The sequence below is a fragment of the Rosa chinensis genome, chromosome 6 (assembly GCF_002994745.2).
Source record: "Rosa chinensis cultivar Old Blush chromosome 6, RchiOBHm-V2, whole genome shotgun sequence".
NCBI lineage: Eukaryota > Viridiplantae > Streptophyta > Magnoliopsida > Rosales > Rosaceae > Rosa > Rosa chinensis.
In genome coordinates, this window is record NC_037093.1 from 65748806 (window position 1) to 65767615 (window position 18810).

Here is an 18810-nt window from a genome sequence, read left to right on the forward strand (position 1 = left end):
TATTTCGAGCAGTGAGGATTCCGGGTCTGACGTGTCGTTCAGCGTGGCGGATATGACCTTTATTGACTCGTTGCGTCCGTCTGCCCATGCAGGAACCTCACTGCCAGAACCGCTTGAAGTTGAGCCACTTCGGACCATCCCCTGGGAAATAGCTATGGATCGTGGTTCGCGTCCAGAGAGCTCTAGGGCGGGTGAGGTTGCTAGGCGCGACGAGCGCTTGGCGAGCAATAGTGCTGCTAGCGGCTCCGCTGGCGAAGGGGAAGCGCCGGGCCAAAACGTCGAGTCGGCGTGGTACCTCTCAGATGGCACCGCCGTCGACGAGGCAGGTGGGCGGATGGATGCCGCCGCTGTTAACCGGATGAAGCGGACGTTCCGGTTGCCGGGCTCGGTGAAGCTGCGCCCCCCGACAGCGGATGAGAAGGCCTCGATGCTCCCAGCGGGATGTGCTGCCGTGCACGAGGCCATATTCCTCCAAGGAGTGACATTCCCGCTAGTGCCCAATCTCCAAATTCTTGTGTGCGAGTTTGGCCTTGCCTTTGGGCAGATCTGTCCCAACATGTGGCGGTTGATGTTGGCGATGAACTCCTTGTGGCGCTTGTCGGGGTGCGAGGGGCCTACCGTGGCGGAAGTGCTTCACTTCTACGAGCTAGTGTATGTGAAGCGTCGAGGTTGCAGAGGGTGCGTGAACCTGAGCCGCCGCCAGGGAGCGCCCAAGTTGATTGAGAATCTAAGGGACTCAATGTCCTACTGGCGGGGGATCTTCTGCGTCGCCACAGATGGCTGGGAGTACCACACTAGGTCGAATGTGGAGGGGCCGACGTTTAAGACTAAGTCGGAATTCCAGCCCATCCGAGGTTGGCAACTGGTTTCCGCTAAAACTAACTGGCGGTTTCAAACTTTTGCAAACCTGCGGTTTTTGCTAATGATTAGTGTTTGTGCAGCGGGACTAAGGTACATTCTGACGCGCGAAGAGGAGTGTCGCGTGGCGAGGATCCGCGGCTGCTGGCGGAACCGCAATTTGCTTGACTTCCGTCTTCTGACCGGTTGGGAATTGCTGGTCGACCTGGGGCTAACTCGCTCTATTGGTGAGAGCCATTCCGCCACACCTCTTTTTTTTTTTTTTTTTTTTTTGTTAGTGATCCGGACTGACGGGTGTTTGTGTTTTTCTTTTCAGAAACCCCGCCCGGTAACAAATCTAGTCGCGACGCTTTCGAAAAAGCAATGGATCGTGCCGAGATAGAAAATTTTCTGGAGGCTATGTATGCCGAGGGGCTGGCGGCCCAGCAGACGGTGGTGAACCCGGAGACGCTGGTGCTGAGCCAGTCTGAGGTTGCGGTGGAGCTGCCGATGCCGCACCACTCCCATCTGGGTGAGGATGGCCTGCCGGTAGTGCAGGCGGACACCCAAGTGGGCGGCGGGGAGAGGGGGATTGTTGGTACAAGGCCGCGGGAGCGGATGCCTACCACCCGGCGCGGTCCTCAAAAGAAGACGGTGCAGCCGACGGAGACTGCCACCGAGTCCCGGGGTGAGCCGCCGGTGCGGGTGACGAGGACCGCTGCTGGGACACAACGGCGTTGGAGAAAAAACGCCGGCAGCCTGACTCCCCCGTCGAGGAAGAGGAAGAAGAGGTGGTGATCGGAGTCCGCCAACAAAAGAAGGCTCGACAAGCTGCGTCGAAGGGTGCAGTGGCGGAGGGAGAGGCAGCAGCCGTCAGTGATCTGGACTCCTTTGCCGAGTATGCGCCATTCATGACAGAAGGGGAGCGGGCATTCCTTTTCCATCTGTGCGAGCGGCTAGGGTTCGGGGGTCTGGCGGGCATATCGCGCCCGACGGCAATTGACCAATCGCCCTTCAGCTCGGCGTTTGGTCAAATATCTGCGGGGTTACATGATATGTTCGAGGCGGCGTCTAAGCAGCCCCGGATTGAGGAAGAGCTCAGGGGAGAGATCGGAGGTCTCCAGAGGGAGCTGGCAGAGGCCAAGGAGAGATTGGCGGAGGCCGAGCGGGGGCTGGCCAAGGCGGAGTGTGACTATGCGGACGCCCGCGGCAAGCTTAATGCGGCCATAAGGCGGGACCTGGAGAGGAATGAACGCGTCTCCCAGTTGGAGCAGGAGATCGCATTGCTGCAGGAGCGGATAGCCGCTAAAGATAAGAAGCTCATTATTGTGCAGCGGGAGTCTGCCGCCAGACTGGGTGAGATGCAGCGGCTGGACGGGGAGGTCAACCGCCTGAAAAATGAACAGAGTTCTTCTGCAGCCGCCACCGTTGAAGCGTTCAAGATGTCGGCGGAGTATAAAAAGACATTGACCGAAGCGGCGAAGTCTGGGGCCCGGGCCAATATAGACATGTTGACGCGGAAGGGCGCCATTGACTTTGTAAAGGCGTCACAGCCCGACGTGCCGGTGGTCGAGGGTGTCCCGCCGGAGACAGAAGTCGTGCCTCCCACTGCGGCAGGTACTCATTCGGGCAGCGGGGAAAGTGGCTCCCATCCGCCGGAAAGGTCCCAGCAGACTCCCCAGCAGACCCCGTCGGAGGTGTCACGTGCCGGCTTTCTGGAGGCACACACCCGGGCGGATGGTACAATGGAGACTCCCAGTCCGACAGCTCGAGGGTCCGATCAGGCGAGCCGATCGGTCGTGCCGCCGCCAGTTGAAGCCGGAGAAGCCGAAGACAACCGCTGAAGCTAGCTGAGACTTCCATAGGTTTTTTTTTTTTTTTACACTGTAATAATGAACTATTTTGGGTGGGGAGTCCCAGCCCTGAAATGAAATTTCAGAGTTTGACGTTTGTCATGATGTGTTTGTACCGCTAGAGTTTTGACGTAGAGATTTTTCTTTTGCCAAGCAATGAAACATTAAAGGAATTAAAATTGGTCCAAGTGCACCACGTAGCGGACGTGGTCCGCTGACGATTCCTGGCGTTGCCAGTTGCCCTCAGTGCTAGACTTGGTAACAATGGTTTGAATAATTCCTCGTTTCATTGATAGCTGACTGATCAGCGTTTACAAAAGAGGGGTAGTACCCGTTGGGTAGCTTCCCTTGGCTAAATATTGAACAAAAATTTAGCTAAGTCAAGATGCTCTTGGGTAGCGGCATGACTATTTGTAATAATACCGAAGGTGTTCGGTATTCCAAGGGTGGGTCGTTGTGACGCCATCCTTGTCCATTAAGTAGAAGGTGCCTGGGCTAACGACTTCCACAATTTTGTATGGACCTTCCCAAGTTGGGCGAAGCTTTGTTGGCGGTGGAATGACTTCCTTCATTACCCAGTCCCCCAGTTGGAGGTTCCGGGCCTTGACTCTGGCGTTGTAGAAACGCGATACCCGCTGCTTGTTTTGCAGGTTGCATAGGTGGGCCCTGTGTCGCTTTTCCTCCAGGAGGTCCTTGTCCAGGTTGATGCCGTCAGTGTTGGTCTCTAGGCGGTAGCCCTCGACTCTGGCGGTAGGTTGAGAGACCTCAATGGGCAGGACAGCCTCCGTTCCGAACATCATGCAGAAGGGAGTTTCACCAGTTGCGGAAGTTGGGGTTGTTCTGATGGCCCATAGAACTTCCGGGAGTTTCTCCGCCCATAGACCCTTTGCTTTGTCGAGTTTTTTCTTCAGCAGCCTTTTGATTATCTTGTTTGCTGCTTCGACCTGACCGTTGGTCTGGGGGTGGGCGACAGATGCAAAACTCATCTTAGTACCCAAGTTGGCGGTGAAAGAGATGAGCTCCTTGTTGTTGAATTGTGTGCCATTGTCGGTGATTATCGTGTGTGGGACACCGTAACGGCAGTAGATGTTCTTCCAGAGGAAGTGAATTACCTTGGCGGTAGTTATTGCTGTTAGTGGTTCCGCCTCTATCCACTTGCTGTCGTAGTCGATAGCCACTATGATGTACTTGAACTGGCCCTTGGCGGTTTGAAATTTTCCCATCAGATCCAGGCCCCAAGTTGAGTGGATCCATGGGGCGACGATGACCGATAGTGGTTCCGCCGGTGCATGCGGGATGTCAGCAAATTGTTGGCACTTGTGGCATGATCTTGATACCTGGCGGGCATCGTCGCCGAGAGTAGGCCAAAAATAGCCTTGTCGCATTGTGCGATTGGCTAAGGATCTGGCGCCTGAATGGTTTCCGCATTCTCCGCTATGAATTGCTGCCAGAACGACCTTTCCCTCCTCTGGGGTTAGGCAGCGGAGGTTGGGATGGGTGAATCCCTGGCGGTACAGCTTGCCGTTCTGGATGTTGTAGCGGGTTGCCCTCCGCTGGAGTTGTCGCGCCTTAACTTTGTCGTCCGGCAATGTGCCGTTGCGCTTGTACTGAATGACTTCGTCCATCCAGCTGGTATTGACCTCAATGTTGAAGATCTCCGCCAGGGTTTTTGTGATACTTGGCTTGTCAAGACATTCCACTCTTGTGTCCGCTGGACTCTGATGTGGCTGGGCGGTTGCTAGCCTTGCCAGTGAATCAGCCTTGGCGTTCTTTTCCCTGATTAACGACCAACTGGGAATCACTGAAGATGTTGACGCTGTCAGCCCCTGAATCGATGGCGAGGAGTAGGCCGGCAATGAGTGCTTCGTATTCCGCCATGTTGTTGGAGGCTTTGAAGTTGAATTTTAGTGCGTATTCCACATTCAGCCCCCCAGGGCCTGTGAGGATGACTCCTGCGCCGCTGGCCTTGGCGCTGGCGGAGCCGTCCACATGCAGGTTCCAATCTGATTGTAGGGGAGCTGGCTCCTTAGCGGTGACCATTTCCGTCCCGGGCTCATTCTCCGTGCTGGGACTGGGCTGACGCTCAGTGAGCTCGGCGATGAAGTCCGCTACCGCCTGACCCTTCATGGCGGTTCTTGGCTTGTAGTCTATGTCAAATTCACTGAGCTCGATGGCCCACTTGCTGAGGCGCCCTGAATGTTCAGGGTTCTGCATCACCTGTCTCAGTGGTTGATTGGTCAGCACGTGGATTGTGTGCGCTTGAAAATACTGGCGGAGGCGCCTGGCGGCAACGATGAGTGCAAGAGCTAACTGCTCTAAGGGTGGATACCTTGTTTCTGCCCCGTTCATGCCCCTGCCGGCGTAGAAAACTGGGAGCTCGTCCTGTCCCTCCCGCCGGACAATGGCGCAACTCACCGCTGATACCGATACCGCTAGGTATATGAACAGTGTCTCTCCTTGCACAGGGATAGAGAGTAGTGGGACTGCCGCCAGATAATCCTTCAAGCCCCGAAACGCCGCCTGACATTCTGGGTTCCAGTTGATGACTTTCTTGTGAGTTGTTTTGAGGAGTTTGAAAAATGGGGCACACCTGTCAGTGAGCCTGGAGATGAATCGAGAGAGGGCGGTTAACTTGCCTTGGAGGCATTGGACGTGTACCTTATACTCAGGGTCTGCCAGGTCGAGTATGGCCTGCACCTTGTCCGGGTTAGCCTCGATGCCTCGTTCACTGACGATATAACCCATAAATTTGCTGGCGGTGACGCCAAAGAAGCATTTTTCTGGGTTGAGGCGCATGCCATAGGCCAGGAGGATGGTAACTATGATCTTGAGGTTTGCCACGTGTCCGCTGGCCTTTATACTCTTGACCAACATGTCGTCCACGTAGACCTCGATTATCTTGCCCAAATGTTCAGCGAACATAGCATTCATCAGCCGCTGATAAGTTGCTCCGGCGTTCTTCAGACCGAAAGGCATAACATTGTAGCAGTAGAGGCCCTTGTCGGTGGTGAAGGTGGTACACTCCTGATCGCTGGGATGCATCTTGATCTGATTGTAGCCGGAGAAAGCGTCCATCATGCTGAGGAGTTCATGCCCGGCGGTTGCGTCAACCAGCTGATCAATGCGTGGGAGAGGGAAACTGTCCTTTGGGCACGCCTTGTTGAGATTTTTGAAGTCGACACACATCCGCCACTTGCCACTAGGCTTCTTGACCATGACCAGGTTGGAGATCCATTGGGGATAGATTACCTGGCGGATGAATCCAATGCCCTGGAGTTTGGCGACCTCTTCTCCTATGGCGCGGTATTTCTCCTCGTCGAAGGCCCTTCGCCTCTGCTTGATGGGATGGAAGGATGGCTTAATGGTTAGTTTGTGTGTGATGATTTCGGGAGAGATACCTGGCATGTCCGCATATGACCATGCGAAAACGGCGGCGTTGTCCCGCAGGAATTGAGTGAGTTCTGCGGCTACTTCTGGGTCTAGCTGAGCTCCTATGCGGACTGTCCGCTCTGGGTGCTCGTCAGAGATGCTGATGACCTTCAACGATGTTTCAGGATTGACCGGTTCCTTCCTTACGTATTTCTCCTCCTCATCCCTAGGATCCTCGAAGATATCTGGTGGCGGTGCCTGATTTCCTACCGTTAGGATTTCGTGGCGGCGGGTTGACCGCGCAATGGTGGTAGAGTAGCATTCTCGTGCCAGTTGCTGACTTCCCCTGACACAGCCCGTGCCGTTGGGTGTGGGGAACTTCATGAGAAGCATGTATCCGGCGATGATGCATTTGAGCTTGTTGAGTGCCGGCCGTCCTATGATGGCGTTATACGAACTGAAACAGTCCACAATTATAAATTCGGTATGTACCTCCGCCATACATGGACTGGAGCCGATGGTTAACCGCATGTAGTCAGAACCCAGCGGCTGAGTGATATCGCCGGAGAAGCTAAGCAATGGCTCATGGTCTTGTAGTAGTTTCTTGTTCCGCTTAAGGTTGTTGTAACAACCGCTGAATATGACATTGACAGCAGATCCGCTATCCACCAAGATTCTTCCTACTGACCATCTGTCGAGAATGGCATCGATCAGGAATGGGTCGTCATGGGGTAGATGTACTCCGCGCTCCTCCTCCTCTGAGAAGGTGATGGGCTCCCAACCAGACTTTGGGAGTTTGGTGGATCTCTCGTAACGGATGTTACAGACTTCCTTTGGGTGATTGGCGCGTGCGTAACGCTTTCTTGCCCTGTGAGACATGTTGGTGATTGGAGCCCCGCCGTCGATGGTGTTGATGCGGCCCAGTGGCTCAATGTTGGCAATCACAGGTGGCGGTTGGCGCACCTTGAACTGATCCATCTTGCCGTCACGGTATAGGGTCTCAATGGTTGTTTTGAGAGCGTTGCAACTGTTGGTATTGTGACCGCTGTCCCGGAATGAACTTAGTAAACAAAATCATTCGGGAATGGTAGTTATGCTTTATTTTCTTAAAGTAAAAGTGTCAAACAAAAGAGGGTGAAAGTGCCAAGTATGATCACCATATCCCGAATGATTCAAATGCTACATCGATCATTTGGATTATTTGGGAATGGTAAGCGTAATTGCTACTAAAAGAAAGGAACGGTAGACAATATATTTAACCTGAACTATATTATTGAAAGAAGTATGATCACCATATCCCAAATGAGCTTACTATTCTAAGTGAGTTGTTCGGGAATGGTTTTTGATAATTATCGATCATGGGTTATTTGGTGAATTCTAAAGTGAGTATGAATTAATTACTTATCAGATACAATTTTTGTTAAAGGACTCGAGAGTGTGCACATGGAATTGGACGAAGTATTGTAAGTCGGAAATGAAGCTAAATTTGGGCGAGCACTCCATATCCAAGTAGGGTGAGCTGTCCCTTCCTTGTTAGAGGCTTTTTAGTATATGTGGAATGCTATACTAAGATAGTATATTGCCTGTAAGAACGTTTTTGGTTGTTCATTAGTCGATGCCTAGTGATACATGTGTTTCCAGAACTGATAATTGCTAATTGCGAAAACCGAGGCTAGACTTGCATGTTGAGATACTGTACCCTTGTATGTTTGTACTTGTGACCTGAAAGTGAATGGGACCTAGATGCGTAGATTCCTAGGGATCCCACGGTGTCGATAACCGTGAACCTCAGAAGGGGCCGTGCTCCTATGTTTGTCGAGGAAGAGTGAGTACAGACAGTGAACCAGTCATAGGAGACTCAGGGCCAGGAAATGGACACTTTCGCTACTTGTAGTCACAAAGACTATAGAGTAGTTGGCCGGTTCTTGAAGGATGATGAACCAAGTCGGTCACTGATTTGTTTTATTTTAGCCGGCAGGTAAGTATCTCGGAGCTCCAAGTTGTGTGAAACATACTGCATATGTTTTATAAAAGAGATAAATGTTTGTGGTTGCCTATTTTAAAAGTATTTTCGATAAACGTGCACAATATTATGTAGTAAATATTTTCAAGCATATTATCTTTCAAACCTAGCATGGTTGGGTCGGCCCATACTGGGCGTGCGAGGACGAAAGCTCACCCCTACAACATTGTGCAGGTTTCGAGGATGTGGTCAGGGAGCATATAGAGGAGGCACATGCCTGACTTGGCGTATTCTTCTTTGACTTTATCAAGAAATGGTTTTGGTCCTTTATCGGATTTTGAAGTAACTTGTTTATTTACTTTCTCACTAATTTATTTGTTTATTTATTTCCTATTCGTTTATAAAAAAATTTCTGGGAGACCCGTAACCCTGGGGCGCGTCTCCCATGCTTGTAGTTACTTAGTGTTTTGTTTTATTTTCCAAATTGGGCTCCGATTGCAAGCCCAAAACTCTTAGCCCATTTCAAATTCTGCTTTTGAAAATGTGTTGTTTGGTTGCTAGAACGACTTGTCCAAGAAAGTGTTTTGTAAACCAACAGTTTGAACCCAAAAGGCCTTGCGATTTCGGGTTGATGAGTTATCGGGATGTCATCGTGACATGTCGGTTTCTCATTGGCTCGGGGTCGCTGCGCTGTGGGACCCCACTCTCGGGTCACCACAACCCAACTTATCTCTTAAACAAAATTGATTAACGAAGCTTGGAGATGAATCAAACCAAGTAAAGCCCATACCTGAAGCGCTAAAATTGGCCAATGCATCAGCCACCTGGTTTCCTTCACGAAAATATGTGAACAACGAAATTGCATCATTGAAATGCGATGCACACAATTTTTCCATGCCACCTGTAATATGAGTGTATGCGATGCACTCATATATTTACCTGAATTCTAATGTGCCTATGCTTAAATTTATGGGGAGGACAGGTGAAAAATAAGCCTTCCTTTGATGCCCTACTCTCGGACATATGTATTGCAACCTCGGTGGCACCAACTTATCTTCCAGCTCATTATTTTGAAACCAACGGCCTAAAAGGAAAAGTTAGAGAATTTCACCTGATAGATGGTGGATTGGCAGCAAATAATCCGGTATGTTCAATACTCATATTATCACATAGCCAATATAAACCGTTAGAAAAACAAACCGATTGTATTTTTGCCCTTGCAGACTTTGATTGCTATTGGTGAAGTGACTTTAGTTAAGGGGAGTTCAGACTTCTTTACTATAAAACCAATGGATCGGACTATGGTGATATCCTTAGGAACTGGCTCATCGAAAGCTGAACTGAAATACAATGCTCATGTTGCCTCCAAATGGGGTGTGTGGAATTGGTTAACGAGTGGTGGTTCCACCTCATTGATCAATGCTTTCAGTCAAGCAAGTGCCGCCGATATGGTCGATTTGCATCTTTCTGTGGTGTTCAAAGCCCTTCACTCGGAGAAAAACTATCTTCGAATTCAGGTATATGCTTTTATATAGCATAAATTGGAGTTGAGTTGATGTTTAATTGACGTACACATAGGATGGAAATAAACAAATGCAGGATCACACACTAAGTGGCGAAGTATCTTCAGTAGATATAGCAACAGAGAAGAATCTGGACCATCTTCTCAGAGTTGAGAGGACTATTGAGACAACCAGTTTCCAGGGTTAATGTAGAGATAGGCAGATTCGAAGCTTGTAATCATGAGACTAATAAAGAGGCTCTTATAAGGTAACTACGTACATAAAATGTTTGAAAACCCTAATTGCTCAACAGGTTTCAATATTTAGAATGGTAAAATATGCAACCTAGCTAATAGAAATTTATAACTGATATTAATATGTAGGTTTGCAAAATTGCTGTCCGAAGAGAAGTGGCTTCGCCTTGCAAGGTCTCCCCATGGACATATTGCAAAGTCTCACTGATATGTATGTTGCAAAGTTCCACGAGAAAGTCTTCGCATATGGTTCTCTATTTTAGCACACATTGTTTGAAGTAATAAAACAATTTTCATGTTGTAATCTCAACGTATGGGGGCACATGATCATCAACCACCGTACTTGATTCTTTTGATAATGTTATTTATGATCGAATAAAACCCAGGTGGCCGGATATCATCAATGTAACAGATCAAGCTTTCTATTAATTCTGGTTTGTGTCCGTCAATAAAACCTTTTAGCTTTTCTCCAGCATTTAAGCAATCTTTAAACACAATAATTGAGATGATTCATATATATATATATAAGAAAGTAAGATGAACTCATGATAGAATTATGTTGAGAGTATGAATCCTTAGGCCCAGTTTGGCCCCGCTGGTATTACAGATTAGGGGAATTTGATTCTACACCCAAAATTCACACACCCCTTTTAGAATAAACTCATCCATAAGAGTGTTTTAATATATACACCCAAACCAATTAATTAGGTTTATTTAAAATAAATAAAAAACCTATTAAATAGGATAAATATTAAAACCTAATGTTGTTAAGAATTACTAAAGCTGCCACTATCAAATTCCCCATTCACCTATTAAATAGGATTAATATTAAGGGTTCTTGACCAAAAGCACCAAAATGAGGCAAAGTTATCCCATTTACCCAACCAACAGATTTTTATTCTCACTTACCCTGTTTAAAGCAAAATGATAGTTTTGCCCTTCACTTAATTACATCTGCCTCTCTCTCTCTCTCTCTCTCTGATATGCTCTCTCTCCGTCTCTCTCTCTCTCTCATCGCTCCTCAATCTCCAACTCCGGCGAGGTTCGACCTCTCGCCCAGGTTCCGTTGCAACTCGCCGGTGAGCTAGACTGCGTCCAACCGCTGTCGCTCTGACAACGACCTTGTCCAACCGCTGCAATGCCCAGATTTCGTGCAACTCGCTGGTGAGCTCGGCCGCGTTCAACCGCCTGGCCGGTGCGGGTCGACTTTTGCCCGGATTCTGCTGCAGCTCGTCCAAGCTCGGCCGGCGCTGACAACAACGACCACACGACGTCTTCGATGGCTTCCTGGACACCTCGCCGTCTCTGTGGCGTCGCCAATGGCCTCCTGGACGACACTGGTGCTCGACCCAGGCTGTGGCAGAGGAGAGAGGTGATTGGGTGCCCAGAGCTTTTCTCTGGGTGCCCAAATCAATTTCTAGCTTCTTCTTTTTTTTTCTTTTTTTTTTTAAGTAACAGGACATAAGGAAAGGAAAAAAATTGCCCCCCAATAGTCGTCTATTGCCCCTCTATTGGAAGGCAATAGACGGCTATTGGGGGGCAATAGACATTTTGAATTGATGTAATCTCCTTTATTTTTTTTTTCTGTAATCAAAGTTTTATTTGTCTAAATTTAGGGAGATTAGTTCTCATTCTGGCAACTGAAAGTCCTATTGGAGGGCAATAGACGTCTATTGGGGGCAATACATGGCTGATAGTAGTCTATTGGGGGGCAATAAACGTTTATTAGGGGGCAATAGACCTAAACCTTTATTGCCCCTCTATTAGGAGGCTAAAAAAAACTTTCAGGCGAGATTTTCAGCAAATTCCAGTGGGCGGCAGCCGGTGACCGGAATCCGACGGCCGGTGACAGGAATCAAGCCACCGGATTCCGTCGGCCTATGACCGGGCTCCAGTGAAGTCTCCCATGATTTCTCTCTCTTCCATTTTCTCTCTCTCTCTCTCTAAGTACAAAGGGGTGAGGGTAAAATGGTATTAAAATTTTTTTAAAAAAAAAAAAATCTTAATGGGGTATTAGGGAATACCTCCTTAGAGTGTTTTGGGTAAAAGGGAATTAAAAAAACTTAATGGGGTAAGTGGGAAAAATATCTCTTAAAATGGGGTAAATGGACAAAAACCCTAATATTAAAATCCAGTCTTGCTGCCGATGGAAGTCATGAAACGGCTGCCCATATACGTTGCCCGGAATTACTCAACCCTTGATTCCAACAATTGAAAACTCTCCTCTGGGTTGGAGGTTATGTAATCTCCACATTCAAAAGCCTAATCTCTACATTCAAAGCCGGTATCAATATCTCCACAATCGTGCGATTATGTTTTTGATTTCATGCATGTTGTGATTGTGATATAAATGGATTGCACAATAAGAGGTTGGTGGGTTGCCTTTGTTCAACTGCATATCCCTTTAATCCGATTGGTACGGTTGATGAGCATTGTGTTTGCTACCTATTCAATAGCTGTGTGTCTTCCTGATGAAGAGATATTTGTTTTGTGATTTTTCAGGGTTTATGCTATTGAATAGGTATAATAGACTCTACAAGTTCTTGATTGCATGTTTCTTTTTCCTCTTATTGTTTCTCAATAGATTCTCCAAGTTCTTGATGGCTAAAGAATACTCCCACCTAGAGTTTAGGTGCGACCTTCTCCACAATCATGCAATTATGTTTTTGATTTCAAATTGTGATTGTGATATAAATGGATTGCACAATCAAAGGTTGGTGGGTTGCCTTTGTTCAACTGCATATCCCTTTAATTCGACTGGCACGGTTGATGAGCATTGTGTTTGCTACCTATTCAATAGTTGTGTGTCTTCCTGACGAAGAGGTATTTGTTTTGTGATTTTTCAGGGTTTTTGCTATTGAATAGGTATAATAGACTCTACAAGTTCTTGATTGCATGTTTCTTTTTCCTCTTATTGTTTCTCAATAGATTCTACAAGTTCTTGATGGCTAAAGAATACTCCCAACTAGAGTTTAGGTGCTATCTAATAATAGGAACATCTCCACAAAAAAATGTTTAATCACGTTGAGAAAACTACGAAATATAATAGGAATATTTACACAAACATATCTACTAAAAAATAGCAAATATATAGATCAAATCTGAAAGGAAAAAATATACAATAATTAAGGCAATTAATCTTTTTAAATAAGGAATATCTACACACACCATCTCCTAAAATATGGCATCAGTTATATACTATAATTAAGGCGATTAATCACGTTGAGATATCTAATAATAGGAATATCTACACAAACATATCTACTAAAAAATGGCAAATGTATAGATCAAATCAAAAAGGAAGAGATATACAATAATTAAAGCAATTAATCATTTTTAAATAAGGGAAAATAAATTGATTGTATTAAATTCTAATTTGTGTTTATAACTGATGCCATATTTAAATTCAAAAAAAAAATAGCTATATTTGAGGAATATTTTCCTTATTCAATCAGAAGGGTAAAATAGTCAAAGTAAAAAAAGGTGAAAAAACTTAATTATAGACTTAAAACCTATAAGGAATGTTTAATTATGTGAATGGGTGTAGATTAAAAGAAAATATAGGAACGAGTTTTTCTTAATAGGAGCTTCATTTTTGGGTTTTTTTTTCTAATTTTCTCTCTAGGGGTAATCAGCTTTTTTATTAAGTTAAGGGCATGTTTACTTACTTGGAATGGGAGGGAATGATTACGGGGTAAAAACATTCCTGCATTTACTAACACATAAAGGAATCGGAATGATTCCGGGTAAAAGAATTCCTGCGTTTACTAACACATGAAGGAATCGGAATGGATGTAGGTCCCACCTCCTTATCAGGAATCGATTCCTGAATACTCAGGAATTCGATTACGAAGGGGGAGATGGGTTTAGGAATCATTCCTCCGGAATCAATATCGATTCCTTTCTTCTCCCATTCCACTTGTCTTCGATTCATGATTATTTTCCATTCCAAGTAAGTAAACGTGCCATAAGTTAGTTGATGCGTTTGGTGAAGGGGTAAAGCTATGGTATGTTAACATTTCTCATACATCAACTATTTTTATCCTTTTAAGGACTCATGTTACCAATTTGAGGACTAATATTACTATTTTGAGGACTCATATGGTAAACTAAGAAAATTTGCCATTTTAAGGACTCATGTTACCACTTTGAGGACTAATATTACTATTTTGAGGACTCATGTGGTAACTAAGAAAATTTACCACTTTAAGGACTCATGTTACTACTTTAAGGACTAATATTACTATTTTGAGGACTCATTTTACCACTTTTAAGGCAATTGTATGCATGTCATACGTTAACACATTGTAGAATTTTCCTTGGTGAAGTAAGAAACTGCAACTTATTTCTCAAGTTCACAACTTTCAATGCAGATTATAGAAGTTGGCTAAACCATACTTTTAGAAGCAGCTGCCAATAGAAGCAGCAATTGGATTTTTTTTAATACCAAAAGAGTCCTCATCTGCTCATAAGTTCCTCTATTCCCTCTATCTCATCAAACACTCAAAGCTGATTATTCTAACAACACAGCATAAGTCTTTTTTTTTATAATCACAGCTACACCAACTCGACCTTAAACTCATTATAGTATTAATTCTGGATGAAGTAGATGAATTATGTTGAGAGTATGAATCCTACAGGGAAAGGTTGAGACATTGTCTATGGGTTTATATGAATTCGAGTTAACTTCCTCCATTGCCAATTGGTTGTGGTTGGTAAGCCTAAATTACTACCAGAGCGGGTTATCCCAGATTCTTTCCCACATATGTCTTGCGGCCTCACGAGCTTCACGTTGCATGATATATGAAAATTTGTCATATGTGCGGGGGTGTTTTGAGAGTATGACTCCTACATGACAATATAGGGACCTTATCTATAAGTTTATAAGGATTTAGGTTAACTTCATCTATTGACAATTGATTTTAGTTGTAAAACTCATATAATCATGAAAGGCAATTTACAAATCAAACTTAAAAGAAAAAAATAAAAGAAATACCGAGGAACTCTTAAATTAACTAGAGTTAATTACATATAAGTGCATCTTTGAATGTTTTTTAGCCATAAGGTCACCAACTAGTTGTTTCCCTCATAAGGCCACTAGATTAAAAAATGTGTTATATTTTGGATATAAAAAACTAACATATTTACATAAATGCCACTAGAGTAAAAAGTCAATAATCATTGTCTCTCTCCTTTCCGGCAAGGTCTCCGGTCAACTCTGGCAGACCTCCGGTGAACTTCCGGCGGGTCTCCGACCGACTCCGGCGACCACAAAAGCTGCTGTCACTAACACCAAAAGCTACTGTGGCTAACAACAAAAGCTACTCTGATGAGATTTCGGACAATCTCCGGCGAGGTCACAAAAGCTACTATCACTAGCAATAAAAACTACTTTGATGAGATTTCCGGCAACCTCCGGCGAGGTCACAAAAACTACTGTCACCAACAAAAGCTACGTTCCCCAAAACCAAAACCTACTATCCCCACCAACAAAAGTTATTGTCACCAATATCAAAATCTACTCTCACCAACAACAAATGCTACTGTCACAAATACCATAAAGCTACTCTCATCATTAACAAAAGCTACTCTCACTATCACCAAAAGTTACTCTCATCAATGCCAAAAGCAATAACCAAGTAGAAAAAAACCACTACCAAGCAGAACAAAAGCTACTCCCAGAGACTGAAAAAGCTATTCTCAGAGACTAACAAAACTATGAAAATGTAAATGATACAACCAAAATAAAAATGCTACTACAATTGAGAAAAGAAATCATATTCAATGATACAAAAAGTATCCACGGTTCAACAATGATATAACTATGTAAGAAGCTACTTCCATAGTTGTAAAAAGCTAGTAATATAGTTGTGAAAATCTATTACAATAGTTGTATAAAGTTACTATCAATGTTGTAATGTTATTGTGATTTTTCAATGGTGACGCCCTAATCCCATAGGCATAATTTTGCCACCTTTAGCACGAGACTTCATTTCCACATTTCTTGGTTAGCCAAATGATCTCTTGGCCAATGAAGACTTCAATATCGAAATTCACATGAGTTTCGAAATCTACCGCTACAAATGCAAAGGGGAAGAATTCTACAAGAACAAAGATACAACAAAATATTAGTATTTGAAATAAAAACTAAAAACAACAATGTATTGCTAAAACCGCAAACGTGGCACTCTTTATCAACTAGATAATAAAAAATAAGAAATCTAAAAAGCTGCTGACATAAGTACAAAAAGCTACTATAACACATGTACAAAACTATTGGACCAGTAATAAAAAGCTACTGACATACAGGTCGCACAAAACCTGCTGATTATCCATGTTGATAGTGTAACACAAATCTCAAACAAGAAATGTTAAGAGATGCGAAATCATAACAAAAAGAAAATTGAATTTCATTCATAATTATGTTTTTTCAATTTGATAAGTTATTAACAAATGACCGCATAGAATCAATCAAAATGAAAACAAAAAAGTTACTGACATCAGATTGCAAAGATACTAACATAGGAATAGAAAGCTACTATCACTATATTGAAAACCCACTATAATAGTTATAGAGTGCTACTAACTTCAATTAATCAAAATGAAAACAAAAAAAGCTACTGACATCAGTTTAAAAAGATACTAGTGTATAAATAGAAAGCTACTATCACTGTATTAAAAAGCCACTATAACATTTATGGGAGTTACAGATTTGAAATCAATCAAAATGAAAACCAAAAAGCTGCCAGCTTGAAAAGATACTAAAAATAGACGGAGAGCTACTATCAATGCATTGAAAAGCCACTATAACAATTATAGAGAGCTATTGACTTGAAAATTGAAATCAAATAAAATGAAAACAAAAAAAACCTACTAACATCATGTCGAAAAGATACTAACATAGTAATAAAAAACTACTATCACTGTGTTGAAAACCCACATAAAAAAACCAAATCATTGGCGACACAGCAAAGAAAAATGAGTGATGATTCACACTTCACCCTCCTATTTCTGTCACATTTACCTATCAATCTAACAAGATAATCAATATGTTTTGATAGTGGTTGACTGGTTGCACACCAGCATAAGTGCTAGTACCCAAAAATAGCAAAACCTATCTTTCATAGATCACAATAGTTACCTGCAAATTCAATGCTAACTATCAAACGCTGGTAACCATTCATTGAACTTTTTTCTAGGGGTCTGGAAGACAATAGAGCTACCTGTGACATCCAACACAATGTATACCACATCAAACTAATAAATAAAGTGTAATTAATGAATTTACCTTTATGGAGCAGTAGCAAATTAAGCACTAACACAACAGAGTTGCAGAGACTATGTTTCTTAATCAAACAAAGGCAATGTTGGATGAAGAATTGTCTTTTGAGCATAATAGAATGCATTAGGAACCTAAACACAAGCAAATTGATGTTTAGTTTTCAAGCTCTTGCACAAAATCTGAATACAAAATCTAAAAGTAGCAGCAGAACACTCGATGCATGTCTCAATTTCCCTATACCGCTGCATGATTGGTGTCAACACCTGCTCCATACTCATCGAATCATGCTCGTCTCTCAAATCCAACTTGCATCCAACCAAAATTACTAGTACTTTTACCTAAACCATTTCGAATCATATTACCTATAAACCTAACCACCAAATTAGGTATCAGCTAAGCAAACCACTTGAATTTACAAAGCAATACCTCCAACCGACGAAGCTCAGGGAGCCAGAAGCTAGAGATACGAGTAAGCGTCAATGGCTGATCATAGGCGTACATTAGCATCATTGCATCAACTCGCTTTAGTTCTTCACTGCACTTAATACTAGTCTCCATGATAATAATTCACACATCCACAAAATCAAAATCAAACGGAGCTCCGTTTACAGTTGCATAGGGATTTACATCAGAAATCGATAAGTACAACTAACCTGGATGAGGTGCCGATAACGGTGATGGGAATACAATCGGAGGAGGTGATCAACGAGCACATGCCTATCAGATCTCCGAGCGACTCCGATTTGCTCCAAGTCGGCGACAGCAAAATCTCGCAAATCGAGTACAAAGCACAGCTCAACCATTCTCCAATTCAAATGCGTTCCGGACATTGAGACTACAAAATATTGGAGTACAGTTCGAGGAGAGCGACTCGGCTTCGATTTTGAGCTCCTAGCCGCCGGGGTCGATGATCGGAAGCTCGAGGTTCTTCATCTTCTTGTGCGGCTGCCATTCATTTTCGTCTGAGCGATGATCGGAGCTTTGCGCCGTTTTAGCTATGGCTAGCGTCATCGAAGTTCTTCAGACCAGAACGACGCCATCAGACGGAGGAGGTCGATTCCGTGTCTAGGTTTTGGAATTGAACTCTGAGAGAGAGAGAGAGAGAGAGAGAGAGAGAGAGAGAGAGAGAGAGAGAGAGAGAGAGAGAGAGAGAGAGTGATTGATCTGTAATTGGCTTCGGTGGTGTGGTTAGTTTTTTGAGGTAGAAGGGTAAAATCGTCAAGGTGGGGTAAATTTGAGTTCTCAAGTGGCCTTATGATGACAAAAAATGTAAGGTGGCCTTATGGCTAATTTAAGTTTCAAAATGACACTTGTGTGTAATTTTCTAAATTAACTAAGCCTTCTAACCAACCCACTGAATGAACCTCTAGATCTATGACACGTGGTGCTTTTGCTGATGAAGAAAGTTGGAGAATAGGAGTTGTGTTAAATTTTAAAATACTTCGACTCTCAACAACGATTAAGCTAGCTTTTATGTTAAGTCACGTACCATTAATTCTTTTACTGATAGATGGGATGTTTTGTTTCTAATTAAACTCATGAGACTTAAAGCTTCCAAATGAAGAAAAGGAAAATTATAGTGCAGAACAAGCTGCTAGTTCCATCACAAATAACAAAGGTAGTAGATTGGTATTTATTGAGAACATAATCTCAGTACGCACGTACTGAGTTACAAGATTGTCAAAACTCTAGTATTAAGCATCAATATTCCACCATCACTATATATGATGGGCATTTATTTTTCTTCAAC

General features: G+C 44.0%; 1 pseudogene; it reads left to right on the forward strand.

The window, feature by feature from the left end:
- Positions 1–8971: 8971 nt before the first annotated feature.
- Positions 8972–10091, forward strand: LOC112171785 (annotated as a pseudogene).
- Positions 10092–18810: the final 8719 nt, after the last annotated feature.